The sequence below is a fragment of the Eutrigla gurnardus genome, assembly GCF_963514095.1.
Source record: "Eutrigla gurnardus genome assembly, chromosome: 19".
NCBI lineage: Eukaryota > Metazoa > Chordata > Actinopteri > Perciformes > Triglidae > Eutrigla > Eutrigla gurnardus.
Window position 1 is genome coordinate 17,093,219 of NC_139930.1, and position 21,512 is coordinate 17,114,730.

The 21,512-nt window shown below is 44.9% G+C and overlaps 1 protein-coding gene across 3 annotated transcripts in view; it reads right to left on the reverse strand.

Annotated features, from left to right (window-relative positions):
• Window positions 1–21,484, reverse strand: part of lhfpl2a (LHFPL tetraspan subfamily member 2a) — a 28,225-nt gene extending 6,741 nt beyond the window's left edge. Inside the window, exons 1-2 of one of the 3 annotated variants that reach the window (XM_084034887.1) lie at window positions 21,306–21,484; window positions 10,286–10,359 (exon numbers count right to left, since the gene is read on the reverse strand). The gene's annotated coding sequence lies outside the window, so the exon portion shown is untranslated. Of the gene's footprint in view, window positions 1–3,548; window positions 3,713–10,285; window positions 10,360–21,305 lie in introns of those variants that run through there. The other 2 variants (XM_084034888.1, XM_084034889.1) reach the window with 2 other exon arrangements.
• Window positions 21,485–21,512: the final 28 nt, after the last annotated feature.

A 21,512-nucleotide genomic window follows, 5' to 3' on the forward strand; every position in this document is an offset into this window, starting at 1 on the left:
AAGGAGGTTTTATTTGAGAGAGTGGAGCTCTCGTTTTCTCCTTCTGTCGGGTTTAGAAGGAGGGAAAGTGAGGAGGAGGAGGAGGAGGAAGGGAGGCTTCTGCTGTAGATCATCAGGAAAGAGGCTTTAATGAGTTGTGTTCATTTGAAGTGGGCCTCTTCTGTTTTCACTGTGTTTACGTTAGGGGGGGATCCTCGTGACTTTGTGACCACGAGGATGGAAACCAGATCAACGTGGTGGAGGTGAAGACGGCGGGAGGAGAGAACGGATGCAGGCGGAAACAGAAGACAAGTCTCCGGTGAGGTCGGCCCCCACACAGCTGACCCGGGGTCAGCCGACGGGTGATAACACGTCCGGCCCCGTCACGCGGCCGCTGATGACCTCGGTGACATCGACATCTGCCGAGTCAGCGGCACGACGCAGTACAATGAGGAAGCTGCAGACTCACTAGAGGTTGTAGTCAAAGTGTACTTTGCTCTTTCAGCAGGGATTACTGGTATCACCAGTTCACACTTATCGTTTTAAACCAGAACAAGATTCATTCAGCAGACGTTTGGACCTTCATGACAACAAGAGAGTGTTGCTTTAAGAGACATCTGCAGCAAGAAACGGGAGGAAAACCAGACAGAAATGCTGATTTAATGGGAGGCTTACTTTCAAAATGAATAAATATACAAGTCTCTATGAATACTATTATTAAGAGTAAGGTTTTTGAAAAATGCCCTGAGGTAACTTTTGATTGAGCGCTACATAAAAAATGTAATTAGATTACTTCTTTTCCATCGTGTCACCAGATCATCTAAAAATGTCCGGTCCTTGACGTAAGCCTCTCTGATTGAGTGTGAAGACTCGTTCAAAAGTGACGCCTTCCTTTCCCGATGACTCTAGACAACAATGAGGACCGTTTTCATCGGCCCTATCTAAAGACCCTCGGGACCCCGGCAAAGATCTGGAAACACTACTTCTATTTAAGTTTTTATCTATGGGAGACCTTTACAAACCAGAGCATGCGTTACAACATAGAATTAACAGTTTGTGTTATAAAAGCCCAAGCTCCCCCTGTTGCATCCTGGGAAGTCCGTTAGTCATCCTATGACTGGCGTTTGGCAGGACAGCAGAGGGATCCGTGGCCCTCAGGGCGAAGGGTCGTGGTGGTCCCTCGTGGGCTCACATCCCGGCGAGAGAGAGTGTGAGTGACTCAGAGCGTTACGTTAACGTTGACATCCTGTAGAGATATCAACAACACGGCCCTCACCCCACCCGTCTTCTTTTCCAGTGGAGAGGATGACCCAGATCTGTGGTTCCTTACAGTACAGCGTGCGTGTGTGTGTGTGTGTGTGTGTGTGTGTGTGTGTGTGTGTGTGTGTGTGTGTGTGTGTGTGTGTGTGTGTGTGTGTGTGTGTGTGTGTGTGTGTTTGGACTGTGTTAAACAGATGAGGTCATAAGACAGCCGCCTCTGTGGACTTAAACCAAAATTAATTTCGTGAATCACAGGCGTCTTCGTTGCCTCACCGGGGAGCGATGCAGGAACAGATGCAGACTCACATTCGCTGCCCCCCCCCCCCCACCCACCCCCACCACACACACACACATACACACACACACACACACACACACACACACACAGAAGGCCGTTGAGGTTCCGGTCCTGGAGGTCTCGTGTTTGACGTCTGGGCTTCAGACAGGCGGTCTTACGGTCAAACGTTTGCAGAGACTAATTCCTCTCCGACTGGAAACAATTGGAACCAGCTGGAGGGAGATCTGGACCTTCTGAAAGACCTGGACACTTAACCTTTGACCTCGCCTGTGCTGGCATCCCAGGCCCGCTGGTTTACACGGCGTTGTGCCTACTAGTGGGTCTCAATGAATGTGGGTCAGTAGATCTGCAACAAGTCTGGGCAAGTCCTATTGAAGGAGCTGGTATTTGTTCCCAGAGGAGGGCTTCCCAAGATAGAGCGTGGTCCTAGTCCACGTATGGGGGGGTCTGGAGGTGGATTTATGATGTCCCTGATACTCTGGGGGGGGAGACCCCGGATTATTTGAGGCTCGGTTTACATCCACAGAAGAGTTTACAAGCTTCAGACTGCACCCAGCACCCCCATGACCCCCCCAACACTAATCCCAACACACACACACACACACACACACACATACAAGACTCCCTGCCATCTGACACATGCACCCCCCCACAGGGTCGGACCCCCAGTTTCCCGGCTGCCTTCACTAATGGAGAGGCTCAAAATGCATTTCAGGACATTGATGTTCACAGAGGCGACACCTCAGAAACTCTGCAGCTGTGGCTTCTTAGCTTAATGCTAACTTCAGGATGCTAACATGCTAATGCTAAAACACTGAGGTTTAGCAGCTATAATGGTCACTGTCTCAGTTTGACGCTAATATTTACTAATAAGTAATAAGCAGAAAGTACATTTGTTTTGCCAAATATTAAAATGTGAAATGTGGGTCTGATGATGTTTTTCATTACAATTCATCCTCAGGGTGACATGAATGTCTGTTCCAAATATTGTGGAAATGCTGCATGATGACCTACTTTTAGGCAGCCAAACGGAAAAGTTAGTATCACCCTGGTTCCCTTCACAAGCCCTTAAGATTCAACCTCTGGGGAACACGAATATCTGCACAAAATGTCATTGTCAAGATATGTCACTACTAGCTACAATTGTCAGCTTCATTGTGACATGACAGAAACAGTCAGGGGATCACTAAAGTATTTAGGATTCAACTTCTGGGGAACACGAATATCTGCACTGCATTTAATCGTCAAGATGTCACTACTCGCTACAATTGTCAGCTTCATTGTGGCCCAGCTGAATGAGTCAGGGGTTCCCCAAAGTCTTTAGGGTTCAACCTCTGGGGAGCATGAATGTTTGTAGCACATTTTCATACCAGTCCATCAGATAGCTGGGGATATTTCAACACGGCCCCCTCCAGCCACGCTGCTTCTACAGCTCCCGTCCAAAGTGTCCACTCAGCGTTTCCTCTCATCACAGCAACTCAACGAGCAGGAAGCGGAAACCTTTTCCACGCCGCCACCGCCGCCGCTGACGGAAACAATCTCAACACGTCTACGGAGCACGTAGCCGCCGTGCGCCGAGTCGCCATGGACACTGTTTGTTTAGAGCTGGATGAGTTTGTGAAGCTTCTATAAACCCCGATACCATTAAAGCAATAAAGGAACATGCATGGATTCCCTCTCTCTCTCTGTCTCTCTCTCTCCTCGTGTGACCCACCAACAGCAAAGCAATTTTAAAACAAAGGTGGGGGGGGGGGGGGGGGGTATAATCTGTGGGGATCTGTTTGAATGAGAAGACCCTGCAGCTACTGAAGGGGAATGCGAGGGCCGATTGGTCACGGAGGATCTGGAATACTACCTCCTTGTCTCATAACGGCTCTCGTCTTTAAAAGATACACCACATGGGAGTTTCCTCCCGACCTCTCGTGCACACGCTAAACACACAACAAGTCCATTATCTAAGAAACAAACTAACAAAAAGGAACATCTGCTTTTAACAAACACAATATCTGACCTCCTCTCAGACAGAATGAATGCAGGGTTCCTCCTCCGCTGCTTTAATGATCATTAAATATAACGACAGAGTCCAACCTGTCTCCATCGGTCTGTGGATAGTCCAGCTCTCCTGGAGATGTGGCTCCTCCGCTAACTCACTTTCAATGCCTCTCTCCCTTTCTCAAGAACCCCCCCCTCCCCAAGTCCCTCCCCCTCCCCGGACCGCCACGTCTCCTCTGATTGGCTGGGGCCACACTTCTTGAGAGAGTCCACATGGTGGCCATATTTCAGTGCTGAATCTGGGTTAAAATAACAAGAGGTCTCTCAGAGGGTCTCTCTCCCTCTCTCTCACTCTCTCGCCCCTTTCTCTCTCTCTGCACACTTTCAATCAATCAATACTTTTGTAAGAAAACTGAAGTACAGGACCAGTGTGGTGTTACGTTGTGTTAAAAGCAGTAGTGGGAAGTAACTAAGTACATTCACTCAAGTACAATTATTTGTATTTTAACTGAGCGTTTCTATTTTTTTTTCACAATGTAGAGAGAAACGTTGTATTTTTACTCCACTATATTCATTGGTTACTTTTCAGGATTTTCAAGATAATAATAATACATCAAATATATCAAAAAATACTGTGATGTCTCATTATAGATAAGACTTTATTGATGCCTATTTTCCTGAATGCAGGAATATTTCTACACATAGCTACTTCTATGTAGTAAAGGAGTATTTTTTTTCCACGGCTGGTTTAAAGTACTGTATATGCACATGCAGATTCATATGCAGATATGAACATCTCGGCCGATGAGATCGTCGCCTCGGTAACGGGCCGACAGAGCGGATGGTTTCCTGACTAATGCATCACTTCTCTGGCTGATGGGTGTGTGATGCGTTCAGGCGCTCGTCTCACTGTTGTATTCGCTCACACAGCCGAGCAGACAAATGAGTTCCATATGAGGACGGAAAAAAAAGAAAAAAGGGGGGGGTGGAGTCCAACAGGAAGAGGAGCGCTTGAAGGCGGCCAGAGGAAGAGGCCTTCCTTAACTCGTTTCAATGGGAGTCAGAAATAAGTTTGCTTTTATATCTCGTCTACCTGAATCAAAGCTTTCACCTTTGACCCCTTTCCAATAAACCCTGGTGACTCATCCTCACTTGTGAGCTGGATGGGGAAGCAAAGTTAACGGAGCCCTTTAAAGGCCACAATAAAAGGTGTAGAATGTCAGGAAAAAAATGCCTTTTTCTCAGGAAAACAACAAGCGGCCGCTCGCTGAGCAGCGCTGCCCTTAGTTACCATTGCTATGCACAGAACATAAACACCTTTACAACCAGAAACTCACATTTCATTACGAAACATGGTTAGCCGGCTCAAACTTAAATATCCATGGTTATATACCTATAACAGGCCGATGCTAATGCTAACTTGCTAACAGAACAAGCCTACAAACTTATTTGTAAAGTAAAACAGTATGTTTTTGCTAATAATTTAATATTAAAAGATTAAAAACTCTTTCAGGATGAGGATGTGTTTGTCAGACGTAGCGCTAACATTAGCCTGTCCTGCTAACATTAGCTTAAACTCTGCTAGTAAAGCACCTTGTGATGTATTTTGTACTTTAAATGTGCTATATACATTTAATTAACCGTTATTATTATAATAGTAGCATCCAAAAGCAGTAGGCTTATTGTTTACTTAGACCGCAGCTCTTCAGCCTTTACAGCTGTAAATGCTAAGCTAGTTAGCTGCTTACATTATTATCATAGTCATTTGTTATACGGTTGCTCTTTAATAGTAAGTTGCTTCTCAGATATCTCGACTGCATTTCCTGTTTATTCTCCCAACGGAGGCAGAAGCCAACTAACCGTGAGAATATCATGTCGTTTGTTCGGAAATCCCGATACAGATCAGACAGAGACGGACAGCATATCGTCTTGTCGGCTAATGGAAAGAAGATGCTCGGGGAGATTCACTTCACGCAGCCTTCGAGGAACGCTGACGCAGCGCAGACCCTCACATCAAAGACCAGAAGGCCCAGATCCGCCCCCACATGTACCCACCACGGCAGGCAAGACCATCACTCAGACCCGACAAGAGCACTCGAGTCTGGCTGCTAATCCGTCTTCCCCTGTCAGACGGTGATCGATAGCATCTCCCAGATCTGAGGAACGTGGACGAGTGTGAAGCGAAGCGGGGAGGAAAACTGATAACAGGTCAGATAGCAGCTCTGGGACAGTTTAACTGAGATGTGGATGGAGTGGCCTTAACATGAAAAAAACCTTTGTTTGTTGGAAACTCCTCGTTTCAATAACTGCAATTAAAAGGTCCTGAAAACCTACTTTCTTAAAGGTGCTCTGATATTCAGAGCATTAATGTAAACAAGTAAAGATGTAGTGGAGCACAGGATGAAGGCTCTGTCCCTCTGTGTGCGTTGTTATCGGTGTTGTTGACATAGCCGGGCTGCTTTGTCTACAGCTGATAACGCCATCCAGACTCAGCAAAGCACCCGATCTCCGGTTTCCCCTCTGGTGAACACCGCTACCTCTGTTAGCACTGTTAGCTGCAAGCCGCCGGTTCAGCCGCCGTCATGTCAAGAGCCTTTGAGAGCCCAATCTCTTACATTCATCGAACTAGAAGCGATGGCGGTTGTTGTTTACTTCAGGTTAAAGCAGCAACTAAATCATTTTCATGATCGATTAAACGATTAATATAAAATAACAAAAAGTAGCAAAACACAGTCCAAAACCCAAAGACATCAAATTTACAATGAGAGAAACTGCAAAAATCCTCACATCTGAAGAGTTGGAAGCAACATATTGTTTGACATTTTTGCTTACGAACAGATGACATTAGTTGGGTTAGTTATACTCCATAAACCACAAACAAATATATATTAATACATATAGAAGTTGGAAAGACAGTCTTTTCTTGATCACGTAAAACAAAAGTCAGAATTCTGCCAACAACATCGGAAACAACAGCATATTTATATCATCTTGATACTCGGAGTCGACCAGGAAGTTGAATTTCACACAACCAGAAACCCAAATGTGTGATTTGAGCTTCCCAGAAGAGCCTCGCGTATCTGAATGAGATTTTTTTTTTTTTTTTTAGACCTCCACGTGTTTTCAATCTGAGCGTTACGTCAGTGAAGAGGCAGCGTTCACCGTGGAGAGGGATGGAAACGGGCGGACGGACGGAACATTTGGCATCGGAGGAGTTTCCAGTGGAGGGAAAATCATAACTCTCTCTGCTAAACAAGCGTCTAGACGAGGACAGCATCTACACTTCCATTCTAACTGGTCTCTAAAACTCTGAAAGCAGACACCCAGGCTTCGCTTCCATACGGCTGCAGTCAGAGACCAACCGAGCTCAGTTCAAATCCCGTAGGACAGAACAGCTTCCACCATCTGGCCACTTCAAGGCCGCGTGTGCGTCAGACGCCATCGACAGATGTTCCACATCGAGGCCTCGGCCCGGCATTCTCACTACCAACATATTACCGTTTAACAAACCTCACTCTGCCGCTCGCCAAGAGCCTTTCCCTGTTCTCCAACTGAAGAAGCCTCCATGAATAGATGATATATGTTTTTATTGTCCTTGTAAACCCCCAAGGCCTATAGAGACCTGGTGGAGGGACCCCCTATTACATATCATATAATGTTCCTTATTAAACAATAATAATGTGTAGTGCAGCCTATAGTTCCATGTATAACAGTACTTTGTAATGATGGATGTATGCTAAGACATTACAATAATAATTGTTGACAGATTCATCTTTTAATTCTATTTTGGCGTTTCTCAATTTCACAACATAACATCTGAGACGCAGATCCATTTATTTAATACGACAGCTGAGGTCAAGAGACAGATACGCCCCCCCCCCTCACGCTCTCGTCAACAGCGGTTTGTGGTGGAACGTACCATAATGTGGGAGAGATATCTCCGTAGGGGGGAGGGGGGGCACCGCTGGAGTGTAAACACACAGATGTGTTCAAGGTGAGGAAATCCCAATACTGGAGCTTGGGGGCGGGGGGCAGGAGCGTGGGAAAGTAAGGAGAAGGGAATAGCGGTGAAGAACAGTGAGCAGATCCTTGGTGGTCGGCGGTGGGATCACACCTGAGAGGTGTGGAGCTAAGGAACTATAACCCCCCCTCCTCTGACTGTGGGGCCATTCAATCCAAGTGACCCCCCCTCTGGAAACATCTGGTTATACACTCGGACCGACGGTGTGTCAGTCTGGGTGGAGTGGTGAGGTGGAGGAGGGGGAGCGGAGGTAGTCCGTCAGCTGGACCTCGACCCCTACGCCGTCTCACATCGACCAGCCCTCACAAAGGATGCAAAACAAAGACCATCTGATGAGTCACAGCGTTCTCCAAGTGGGGGGTCATCGGGGGCCGCCAACGGACCGGGGGAGTCATCTCGTGACTAAACGTTTTTGTGCCAGAAGAGAGGGTTTTGGCTCTCTGGTCTGTTTGGCATCTCTGTCCCTGAGGGCTCAAACACATCCGCCACAATCAACGGACTGTTGGGTATATTCATGATCCCCTCAGGATGAACCGCCATACGTTTGACTGTTTCAAAATCCATTCTTCCATACGGATGAATATCAGCTTCCTGATATGAAAAACTCACTGGAGGTTCACCAAGTTTTGCGTTCTTCCTTCACACATTTAATCAATGAGCTTAAAGGTAAAATAAACATCCCTTTAAGTGATGCGGGGCTGCATTCTTCACACCTATTTGCTGTGACAGCTGATGGGCTGAGGAGCCCTGAGGAGCTCCGCCACCGTTTCCTCACCGTTGTAGAGCAACACTGTCTCCATTATGCTTAACCATTTCCAGCCCCACCTGCCCCCCCCCCGATAAACACAAGGGGGGTCGCAGGAGAAAAGTCCTTCCACGTCAAATCCTGAGCTTTTGTTTTCCAGGTCAGAGATCCAGGCTCCTCCTCTGCTGAGCTGGACTCTGGTGGGTTCGGCCCTCCTCTCCCCCAGGGGGTGGGGGGGGGTCCATTGTTCTCTCTGGGGGTTTGTGCTCTTGATGAGTGCAGTTTAATCCCAACTTCCCTGCGGCTCCGACACAAACTCTCCTGCAAACTGAGACCTTTATCCAAATGCCCCTGAGGGGGGGCAGAGCTGTTATGGGCTCTCCAGGCTTAACCTGATACCCCCCCCCCCCAAAACTCGAAATCAAGAGTAAGCGCCGGCGAGGAACGCTGGACTCTCTGGAGTTTGGGATGATGAAAGTATGGAGTGATATCGGCTCCTGGAGAATCTACGAGGACGGCGAGGAGGAAACGAAGAAGTGTGTTGCTGTCAGACTGGTTTCAGGGAGTAAAGTGAGACGAGCGACCGCTTTCACTTGCAAGACAAAGAGACGAATGTTTTCTTACAAAAATAAAAAAGAAAGCTGTCAAGATTAAATGGAAACACCGGACAGCAGCGAGGAGGACACAAAAGCAGAATGACAGGATGTATAAAAGCATCAGGTCTCATAGTCACAGAATAAATGAGCTGAGAGCCGGTAGTGAGTCATCAAACTGCCTGATAAGAAACAAGAGAGTGTGGAAGTGAATACAAACACACATCATGTCCACTATGGAGGAAGGCAAAGGAAGTCCAGTCAAAAACAAGGTAGATAACAGGAAGTGGGCCGCTGACACCAAGCCTCACTATTTTAGGAGCAAATTTGACAAATGATCATTGTATTTATTATCTTAACGAGGGGGGGGGGGTTTCCACTTTGAAATGACCTTCACAGGTGGTCCCGGCTCATTATCTCTCACTCCGTTGTTTTCCTCCATAATCGGAAAAACATCCCCCGATCCCGACCCCCACGCAACACCCCCGACTTCCTCCTCCGTCCAGATAAATACACAGAGACAATGAAAACACAGCACGACCTTGAAGTGTCACCTTCAAGTTAACTGAAGGTCACAGCGGCAGAACAGAGTTGTAAAGTGGAAAATTACAAAACTTCTTATTTTTATCTTTATATTTGTGGGATTTACTTGCACGTCCTAATAAAACTGGCATTTGAGTGGATATTCTAAATAGATTTGCTCTAAAATGTGCTTTTTGTGAACTACTAGATGATTTTAGACTTTAAATCCTAATAAATTCATCTGAAAAGGCAAACTGACTCTTATTTGCTATATACATGGTCATTTATTGACGGTAGTTTGATTCCTCCTCAGCCTCTGATTGGCTAACCTTTCATCATTTGTAACTTTAATCCTGAACAAAACGACCACCAAGTCCATCTGATGGACGGGTAGAGGGAAAAATTAAATGGGCAGACGTACACAGAGTCAGAGACGATGTATATGTACGTATATATTTATGTATTTATAGGTGCACATAGCAGATAATGTTTATGTTTTACCGTTGTTGTCCTTGTTTTTAGCTGCATGTCTGTTTCTGTGTGAAAGCTCATCCTCAAGTATTCAAAAAATAGAAAAACGACTTCATGTGTTGCCACTGAGCAAAGTGAGAAGAGAAAAATCACATGGTGAAATAACTTTTCTCAGATGACTTCATGTCGGAAACAATTGTTCAATCTGTTAGATAACAGCTGCACAACAATACACGGGCCCAGCTGGTGTTTCCACCAATAACAAGACACGTGGCCGATGATGTCACAACAGGAAAAGCAGGAAACCCGTTTGGCTTTGTCCAAAAGGGAGTTAGGTGTGCAGAGGAGAAGATCACATGTCAGCCGACTGAAGAGTTGGGATGCAATAAAACACAAACACCAACCTCTCGTTGGGTTCGTCAGTCAGATCAGGTGACGTCAGCGTCGGCGGCGGCGGCGTCCTCCCTCCTCTTCCAACCTGCAGACGAAGCAACCAGGAGTCCAAATCACAAAAACACACACCGTGTCCCCAGAGCAACTTCCCTCACAGTTGGCCCAACAGCTTAAACCAGCATCTCCTCCTCCTCCTCCTCCTCCTCCTCCTCCTGCTCACTGGTATTTTCCAGACTGCACCTGGAGAACACTTTTAAACTGTCTCACATGCTCATAAAGAAGAGAGACAGACGCTGATGTCTGCATCCTTCATTTGAGGTGATGCTAGTCCCCGAGGGAAGGTTGCATAATGTTTAGCACAACAAAACACACTGTGTGTGTGTGTTTTATATAATCCAGCCGAGTCACTCAGAGGGATAAAGTGGTAATCCCTGTGTGAAAGGTGTTTTTGAAACCAACAACTAACTTTAACTTCGATGCCTCGTGTACGAACTTAAACTCGCAGGAAGTCCTCACAGGAAGTTAGCTTTAGGTTGAGGTAAACGAGTCCAATGACAAACGCGTCACGTGACCTTCGACACCAATGCGATCCACGTTTACGAACAAATGACTTTCACCTGGATCCCCTGGGTGAAAGTCTTGCGTCTGTCGTCGTGGTAACGTACACAGCTTCGGGTTGCCTAGTAACAGCAGGCGTGACAGAAGCCAAACCTCCCGAGCAGATAAAGAGGTGCTGGCCTCAGTGTCGGTGGAGACCAAAAACAGAGCAACAAGAGACTTAAATCCATCAGCGAGATTCCAAATACTGACTCTGTTGCTCCGTATCGGCTGGGCAACTATTTGTTTACCACAACCTCTCCGTCAGATGATAAAATGAATAATTTCTTTAAACGTTAGTGGAGGTAAATCCTGTTTCTCAACACTTCAATAATATGAGCGAGAGTAAGTTGGACTACAAATACTATTACTTCAGTATCAATAAATCCATGACGCAAGAAAGCAATCCGTCTGTAGACGATGGAAAACTCAGGACAACCAATACTAATGGTACACATACGTCAGGCTGTAGATCATTAACTTAGAGAGAGAGACAGAGAGACAGAGAGAGAGACAGAGAGAGAGAGAGAGAGAGAGAGAGAGAGAGAGAGAGGCACTCAGCTCTGGTTAAGTCGGGTCAATAGTCTGACTTCAATAGTAACAACATTCATGGGATTGCCAATCTTTCCGCTGACGTTGCATAAAAATTCACTTTGGTTTCAAGTTGGTAAAATACCCAGATTTGTAAACTCTGTGGTAAAGGAATCACTCCCAAAGCTTTCCTTAAGGGGAGATAAGACCTCAACGTTTGGATCCACGTCACCAAAGTCAATGAAAGTGCAAAAATCCCTCCAGGAAGAAGAGAAGTCCAGCATTTCCAGAGTCTCTCATCATCTGAGTCGTAGTTAGGGATGGATGGATATCATGACGCAGCATATTTGGATCTTTCAGGAATAGACATTTTGGGGATTTTGATATAAAGATACAAAGAATGTATTTTTTTTGTCATTGTTTTCAGCATTTATTATTAACTACGTGCACAGTATGACTTTAAATATCCATCTACCGTCCATCCCAGTCTACTGCCGGTGTTGCACCACATTCTGTGACCCGTTGGATCCTGTGACCTGTAACAACTATTTTATCCTTCACCCAACATTAACAGGAAAATCTATTTATTTGGTTGCTGAATGATAACATAGAAATAACATTATTTTCCACCGTGTTGAAAGAATATTTGAAGCACAAAACACTGATTTCCTTCACGGCCAAAGAAAAATAAGTCCCACAATATGATCTATGATACATATTTTATTCCTCGTTCCTCCACCAAACCATCTAAAACAATCAGATTCAATAAAATGCCATCAATCCTCACGATCCAAACACTGACTTCCCTAACCTGAAAAAAAAACACACAATCTCCGATAAGGAAATATAACACAATCAAATAAGGTATAATCAACACTGGCATGGAGTTTATGAACAGCGGAGAAACAAGCAGCAGGTTTTGCCTCAAAAACTGTGGAATAAGCCTGAAATAATACACAGATATTCCCACAGAAGCTTCTCGGGGATCGCTGCACTAATAAACGGCATACCAGCCGCACAGCCGGCCTCTAACGCGCCGGATCACACGTTTATATCTCGTCCAGAGATGGGAGGTACGGGAACACAGGAAGCTCACATTTACGGATATGTTCCCATGAAATTCGTAGTTACGGAGATAAGAAGGCAGGAACAATGTGGCCGGTATATATTAATAATTGGACAATAATCGTATGTTTGGTCCTCAAATTACAGCAGCAGCTTCACAAATTGAAGTTTCCCCCCCAGAAGTGTTGCAATCCAGCTGCTGGTCTGGATGTTTGAAGTGATGCACTAAACTGGGGATTAGGTCTTAGTCGAGGCACTGGGAGCCACACAGCTGGGGGCCAGACCATTATGTTGGACTGGGGGGGGGGGGGGTTTGCAGGTATGTTGGCTGCAGCCAGGACCACCACAAAAGGGTCTTTCTTGTAGTCTTTAAGGGTCCTGGGAATCAGGGGGCGCCGGATGGAAAGGAAGTGTGTCGGTTGTCAACATTAAAAGGAACATTTGCTAAATACGCACATTCGCTTTCTTGTTAGCCGAGTGGATTGGTCCGATCATTAGAGCGGGGGGGGCATTTTACTACAGCAGGGACAGTCTGCCACAGTAAGTCCTGGTTCTGGTTCTCCTGTGCTTTCATTTCTTGGGGATTTTGGCGGCCCCTGTGGACAAAAGCGATAGTGTTTACGAGCCCCTTTAGAAAAAGTGACAAGGGTCTAAAAGTCCTGGTTCTGGTTCTCCTGTGCCACCCTTCCCTCTAAACAGGCCCAGCACCAGCAGTACGGAGCCGGTTCTTAGCAGGAACCAGATCCGGGTGGGGCCGATGACACGCGTTAAGAATAACTGACATGCTTATATTCTCCTTTAAATGGATTATTAAATTAATAACCAGTTCCTCACAGTAACTTTTAGGTTGTTTGTTGATTATCCACACGCACACGCACACGCACACACACACACACACACACACACACACACACACACACACACACACACACACACACACACGTTAGGAAGCCTCCAGCACACCTTCACACTAATCACTGTAATGCACTGCAAGCAGGTTTCTATGAAGAAGCTAATATTTAAAGAAGGGTTTCATCACTATCTCTCACTCACACACACACACACACACACACACACACACAATCAGGCTGTAAAACAGATGTTTGTGCACGTCAGCTGGCCCACGTCCAATGCGGGATTATTATAAGTGTGTGAGAATGGCAGAAGAATGCTGTTTTTTTATGAATTACACATGTGGTGCCTTTTTTCTGAACATCTTGTAAGTGTGAACTGGGTTATAAACCTCTTATCTGACGTTATTATTACAGCTGCTGCCGATACTCTACAATCCCAAACAGACCAACAATGATGAAGTCATCGTGTGTGTGTGTGTGTGTGTCACTGGAACATTCTTTTTTTTTTTTTAAACAGGACCAGTAACTGTTGCTGCATCAGCACCACAGAAACCGCTCTGCGTCCCAGCGGAGGATTGGGTATCGAACACGTGGGACGATATTTTTCAGTAAAAACAAGAGAAAAACAGTCGATAACGTGGCTTTGACTTTGAAATTTAAAAGGAATATGGAATGTACGACGAAATGTCATGTAAAAACAACAAAAGCAATTATTGTTCTTGAGAATAATAAGCATTGTCTGTGGCAGCTGTATGACATTTATTTTAGGAGGCGGCTTTGAAGGCTTTGCCAGGAGCTCTTCAAAGGGGAGGGGAGGGGGGGGTGCTGCTTCCTCTTTGGGTTTGGGTGTGAAACTGGGCAAAAAAATGCCTCATAAAGAAAGTTTACGTCCATTAGAACTTTCTGTTTAAGTGATATTTTATAATTGTTTCTGAAAAATCCTGTTTTTTTTTGGTCATTTCCTTTTGGAACAGCAGATAGGGTCTAAATACTACAATACCCATGAGTCTTCACTGCCATGAAGAGGAGGGCTGGTTTTGAAGACCTTTCTCTTTGCCGCTGCCTTTTATTAAACTCACACTGTAACTTTCACTCTTGTATATTTTATACCTTATATTATTCTGTTCCTGCTAGTTTTCCTCTTCTTTTTTCCACTCATTTCATTTAAAGTGTTTAAATGTCCTTTTATACTTTGTTTCATTTGCACTTAAATCTTAAATAATCATAAATCATAAGGTCTTCCTGTATAATGGCCACGTTTTGAGTCTGTTTTTTTAATCACATGATACTTCCTGTATTCTTTTTTTTTAAATCAGCCTCTGTTCTTCACGTCACCATGACTGTGAACTACACAGCTTTCCAAAGTCACTGGAAATCCACCATGATCACTTTATTGTGTGTTTTTTCCCGATCTGCGATAAAATCTTATATCCGAACCCCCAAGTGAGCCAGGATTTAAAAGTGATGGACTGAAGATGCAGACTCGGTTCTCTTCAGCCTCGAGGTCTATCAGCGGTGAACGTAACTCAATTTGAAGCTCAGCGACGTTTCTGGCTGAAATGCACTCTTGTCTTCAAAACGATCATCTGCACTTAAAAATATTTAATAAATACAAAATATCTCTTTTAGATGACATCATCACACGAGCAAAGTCCAGCTCCGTCTCTGCTGTCGGCCTTTTTAACTCCCTTTGACACAAGTGTGTGTGTGTGTGTGTGAGTGAACCACAGACCGCACACAGATGACATCACCTCTCAGTGATTAGTCCGTTAGCTCAGTGCTCATATTTGACTTTTATCCAGTTTTCTTTGTCTGGATGTGATGATGTCACTGTTGAGGTCTTTCTATATGATAGGAGACGAGCATGTTAAGTGCTTCGCCCAATTGCGTTATCCTCGTTATGAGAGGCCTCATCTTTCCCGTCTCTCCTCTGAACCCAGAAGTGATAATGTTTCCCTCTCCTCTGTGTCGCAGGCTCGTTGGCCCCCAGGAATCTAATAATGTAATGGCCCCGGCAGTAACGAGGGCCATAACGGCCGCTTGCATGCGCTCAACCATCCTGAAAGGAGGATAAGTGTTTACAGCATCCAGGAAGTGCATCGCCGGCCATTAAACTGCCTGAAGTGAGCTGCGTCAACACTTAAAAACGCTGTTTAGATGTCAGAACGCTGCACTTTCAGATGTTCCTTTAAAGGGTCAGTTCACACAAAACACACAAAGGTCAACCAAATAAAACGACTAGGAAAGAATACGAAAAGATAATAGAGTCAATAAAGTGACATTTAAAACTGGAAACCAGTGTCAACAGTTTTGATAGGGACTATTTCTGTGGTGGAGAGAGGTGTGTGGATGGATTCCACAGGAAGTAACTGAAAAAACATATTTTTTTATGAGTCAACAGGGTGAACCGCACCTTTAGAAACACAGTCCATAAAATAACAACTCCAACACATTCTCTTCTTTTCGGCCAACAATAAAACGGTTCACCAATCAGATCCGCCGGATCGCTCCAATAAGGACTTAATTAAGAGGATCGGAAAACGTGCACAGCAGCTGGATTTATCGCAATATCACGAGATCAGATGAGAATCACAGGATCACATGACTAAAAACCGTGGATCTGACCAATCAGATGTGAGGATCTACTGGCAGCTATGGGGCCGTGGTTTAGGAGTGTGGTTCATCCGATCACCCGCCACACATTTTAGCTGTGAGGAAAACAGCTGATCTGGGTTATATAGACATGGTATAAAGACACATGACACACATGAAGCAGATGTTTGTTAAAGATTCATAGCAAATCTATGATGCAATCATTTTACTACCTACCCAACACAACAGGTGTTTTAAACTTGGATATAAACCTCTCCGATGGAAATTCTGGACAGAATAATGTTTATCCGTCAGAGGCAGCTGTTAAAAATGTGGTTCCCCTCAGAGGGAATGATCTCCGGGCCTGTCAGAGGGCAGTCAGGGCCCTGGTGGAGGGTGGAGATGGAGGGGGAGGAGGAGGGGGACTAAGCTCCAGACGCCGGCCCCTGGGACCAGGATCAGTCTGACCCAAGTTAATCACCAAACAAATGCTTAACCTTATCTCTCTCTGGTCTTTTATTTGCTCTCCTTTCTGTTTTTTCTCCGTTGTTTTCCTTCTACGCCTGCTCTCCGTCTCCTCACACTATCATTACCGTCCTCTGTGATTCACTTTCCTCCTGTTTACTCGCCCTTCTCCGCCGCGGCGAGTGGAAACGCCGTAAATCCCTTCAGATCCGCAAATACCACTTAGCCGTGGAGAAGCTGCCCCGAATGACAACGGCAAACAAAGAAATGCCTCATTGGCTGCAAGAATGCATGTTTAGGACCGGCCGAAAGCTAAAAGGTCAAGCAAATAAGAGACAGCTGGAACAAAGGAGTACGAAACGTCACAAACTGCAGGGAAGTATCGCTGCAAAGAGGCTCATCTGGAAAAAATACATTTAATTGAGTTTGGTTGAGTTTATGTAACTGTGGCCACCGCTGATCATTCCTGAGTGTGAATCAAACAGGATGCACTTGAAAGCACCCTGGAAAATACTGTACATTCAGTTACATCCATTAGCATCGAGGATCTTTGGGCTGTTTAGTTTGATTTAAAAGGATCAATCCTGCAGTGGACCCCGATAACTTGGTGCAAAACTAAGCTAACCACCTGCTGGTTTTAGCTTCAAAATTAACATGAGAGTAGTAATATCACCAATTAGATGATGAAAATAAAACTAATACTAATAATACGGTGCAGTGCTTGTGTGAACGGGTGATACGTTCTGTCATCTTTGTTTTCTCTGAGATAAACTGGAAACCAAGACACAAAAACATCGTACAATCTGGAATAATCTGCTCCGTACACCTTAAAACCCACGACCTAAGCACACACTGAACATATGATACCGCCTTATCACACGTTACACACACACACACACACACAAACAGCCTATTATGGCGGGTCGTGAACTTTTCCCAGTGATTAGCATACAGCTGTTGAGGCTGTCAAGCTTCCAGCTCAATCAATATCCAGACGTCGTGTCTAATACGACATTATCCGGTTAAACAAGAAAAAAAAAAACAGGAGACGACGTAAACCTGAAGTGAACTGAACTCAGACCAGCTTAATGGTCCTGGTGAAGCCTGGAGGCCGTGCAGCTGCAGAGCCCACCGTCCGTCTGCCGTTCCCCGGAGACTGACCCCCAGCTCGCCACAAAGGAGGAACAAAAAACCTGCAGATTCTTTCTCCTCATTTCACCCGACAGGAGGGTCCTGCCCCCCCCCCCCCCCCCCCAAGTCATTCTTTCTGTCTGCAGGGGAGGGCATGGTCTTCAATAGATGGAGGGGACAAGTGCAGGGGCTGAGGCTTTGTTATTATGAGGACCCCACCCTGCTGGTTTCCCATCAGTAAACAGACTGTGGAGCCGCTGGAGGTAGATGTAACCCCACCCCCCAGGAGAGGCTCATCTCTGGGAGCCACCGGGAGGCCCCCACGAGGACGAGGAGGGAGTCGGAAAACGGGGAAGAAGAGGAGAAAGAAGGGGGGAGTAGCTCCGGGGCACAGCCTAATCTAATCAGTGTGCATGACCGGCCCACAGAGCAGCGTGGACGGGGGGAGAGCGGACACGTCGATGGTTGAGTTCCCTATCAGTCGGTTCAGAAAGAAGGAGGCCGACACGTGAAAGGTCATGAAGTAAAAAAACGCTGCTGGAAAGTGTCACATTTTACATGGACGTGACGTACTTTGAGCTCTTGTTTCGCCCTCAGACAGCTCGTAAAAACAGCAGCGACTCAGAATAACGGACGGGGAGGCGAGGACGGCGATCCGCTGGAAAGTTACCAAAACGTTGACAATACTCAGACTGACCTGATTTCAGTGTGTGTTCCAAAAAAACCCTTCCTTTTTTGTGGTCTGCTGTCCAGAAAGTACACGATTAAGTACACACGTACTTCACAACAGATTTTATTCAAATCTAATTATACTACGACAACAGGAAATAAAAAGTGTGTTATGAATCATCATATAACCATCAAACGTCACTTTTTATTAAACAAAAAAAGTTGAAAAAAAAATGTACGTTTGATCCCTAATGATAAAATAATAAGCGTAACCTTAACGTTAGCATAACCTTAACATTAGCGCAACCTCAACGTTAGCGTAACTGTAACGGTAGGGCAACCGTGACGTTAGCGCAACCGTAACGTGAGCATAACCTTAACATTAGCATAACCTTAATGCGAGTGTAACCTTAACATTAGCATAAATTTAACGTTAGCATAACCTTAACGTTGGCCTAACTTTAACGTTAGCATAACCTTAATGTTAGCATAACCTTAACATTAGTGTAACCTTTACTTTAGCATAACGTTAGCTTAACACTGGGGCAGCAGAGGCACATCAAATATATGAAACGGCATCAATTCTACAATTTGTTACGTTAATGACTGGATTCATGTTTGAATTAGTTCAAACTTTATTATTTTTTAAGTGACAAACAACAAAGCCTCTCGGCTACGTTCTTTTTCTAGAAGCGGTCAAACGGAGAATCCCTGAAGTAGCTTCATAAAAGTAAAAAGAAACGCACGGCTGCTTTTAATTCACTCTGAAATACTTCCTCCAGAAGCTTGGAACGGAAAAACCCGTATAACGTAATGTGACCCAGTTAAGATTTGTCTGAATCTTAAAGACGCTCTTCCTCACATTACATCAATTTTTATGGCCAAATAAAAACAACGAGACGCGTATTTAAAACCTCTGTGATTGTGTATCGGAAAACACTTCCTGGATCCTCCCGTTGAAATTAACCGCTCGTTGAGAAACAAAAGAAAACTGTGGGCTGAAATAACGAAGTGCAGATTGTCAAAAAAAAAGCAGCTGGGAAAGTGAATATCGTAACTCTGTGTACAAGTGTAACAGAAGTCGAGAGGAAATACGATGCAAATAAAACTTGTTATCAGCGGTCCCATCTCTACTGGAGGACATCCAGGAGAACAGACTCGTTTTCCAGATGTTAGACCCTGCCCGGGCTGGAGTCATCCAAGGTTTAACCTCTGACACTAAAGAGCAGCCGTTCAATTAGTGAGTTTCACGCCCACGGTCACGCCGACGTCGTGGTCCTGGTTTCAGACCCACATTGATAGAGCTCAGGTCTGATTTCTGTCAGGATCTTACACTCGCAGACACCAATAAAAAGTGTTTATTTAGGATGCATCATCAAAAAACCCTCCGCTGAAAATAGTCGTCATACCAGGAGACGCACACTGACCCGATCCTATAAACTGCAGCCAGCATCCTGGATTAATGACAAAACAGCACTGTCATCAAAGCCGGGGGAAAAGCACGAAAGGCAGATGATGTGGTCTGGATGAATGGCATAGCAGTTAAACTTTTTTTTCCTCTCTCCAACGTGCAGTAAAAGTATCAACAACTACATCATTTGCACCAGGCAACAAAAAAAAGAGCCTGGTAACAGTTTATTTCCATGCTTTGAAAGTTTACCATTCTGTTTAAGAAAAAGGAGGGCAAAAAAAAAAAAAAAAACACAAGCATCTGCACTGCCACGCTGCCAAGAGAGAAACTTTTTTTCCTTCTTGTGGCCTAAATGTAAGGTCGTAATAAATGAAGCCGAGTGGTCCAAACACGGAGCCCTGAGGGACCACGTGCACTGGCACATAATCACAAACCGCTAAGACGATCCCTGGACAGTGGACTCCCAACAAAACCGCCCCCCTCTTTGAATGCGAGTCACTCATTGGGTGATGACGTAAGCATCATTAAACATCTAAAAGCTCAGTTTGCGTGCCTTTAAAATAAAAACATAAATAAAAAAAGATTTACAAAAGGCTCAAGCTAATTACAGAATATACAAAGTCTAACCGAGCCCACACAGGCGACCGCCGCCGCCTCTGCAACGTTTTGCAGCTGATAAAACCGTGACAACAATATATTGAACTACAACAATTCAACAAAAAACTACAAAAGCTATGGTGTTAATCTGGTAGTGGAGAGAGAGTTGCATGTGGAAAAAGACTTTTCCGACCACGATGAATCAGCGACCGAGGTTTGGAGCCAAAACACGACATCGCTTGTGAAAAAAACGCTGCAATGAGGAGCTGGGTTCCTGATCTGGATTACATTCTGGTCCAAAGACCAGGAGGACCCTTTCTGGTTCACGCACAAACACCGGGTTCCAGGTGGGACCTGGTTCTCGGGTTTAGCAAGACAAGAATGTGCGTCTCGCTTAGTCGAGACCACAATAGCAGGTCAGACCTTAGACCCTGGAGGTGGATCAGGATCAGGTGTTTGGGGTTAATGAAGCTTTATACTAAATGTCTTTGTCTTATTTGACAGAAAACTAAATGTATGTGTTGTTGTTTTTTACTTTTGGAAGTATAATGTACGATAATGTAATTTATCACAATTTATACACTAGACAAGAGTTTTAAACACTTAAAATGTGTTTTTTTTTTCATCTTTAATTAAACTTTCACTCTGTAACAATAGGCGTGGTTTGACCGATTTTTGCATACAGTCAACTTCATGATTAATTACACCAGAGCCGATTAGTCGACTAATCGATAAGAGATTTAAAACAGCAACTATTCTGATAACTGACATTTACAAATACAACTAGTTTGAACTTTTTGTGGATTTCTTTGTTCTTAATGTCATGTGTGCACATTTTTAAATACGTCATTTCTGCAGTTAAATGGCAGAAACGGACTCTTATATGAGGGGTCCTTCTGCGCTGCTGGTTACCCGGTAAAAGCATCACTCTGCTCGGCTTCGCTGCCACGACCTCCCCGCTGTTTTTACAGCAGCTTCTGGGAGAAAGTAACCCGAAAATAAAAGGTGGAACCACGGAAACAGTTCGTGTGGTCGGGCTTGACTTCGGCGGAGACTTGTTTCATAGACTGTTGTTGTCGAAAACAGTTTAAAAAAAGAAAGAGAGTTTTTTCTACTTACGTGTAACCGTTAACTTCTGGAGGTTTCCGTTTTCGTGAAGCGTCGCCTCTGAAATCCCGCAGATCTTCGTGTTGTGTCTTCTTTGAGGAGTTTAAGTGGTCGGGTTTGATCCGGACTACCGTTTTTTGTGTGTCCCCCCTTCTTTCCCTCAGTGTCGCCTCTTCATCCTCCACGTTTTCTCCGGGAACCACAGAAGAATGAATGGTT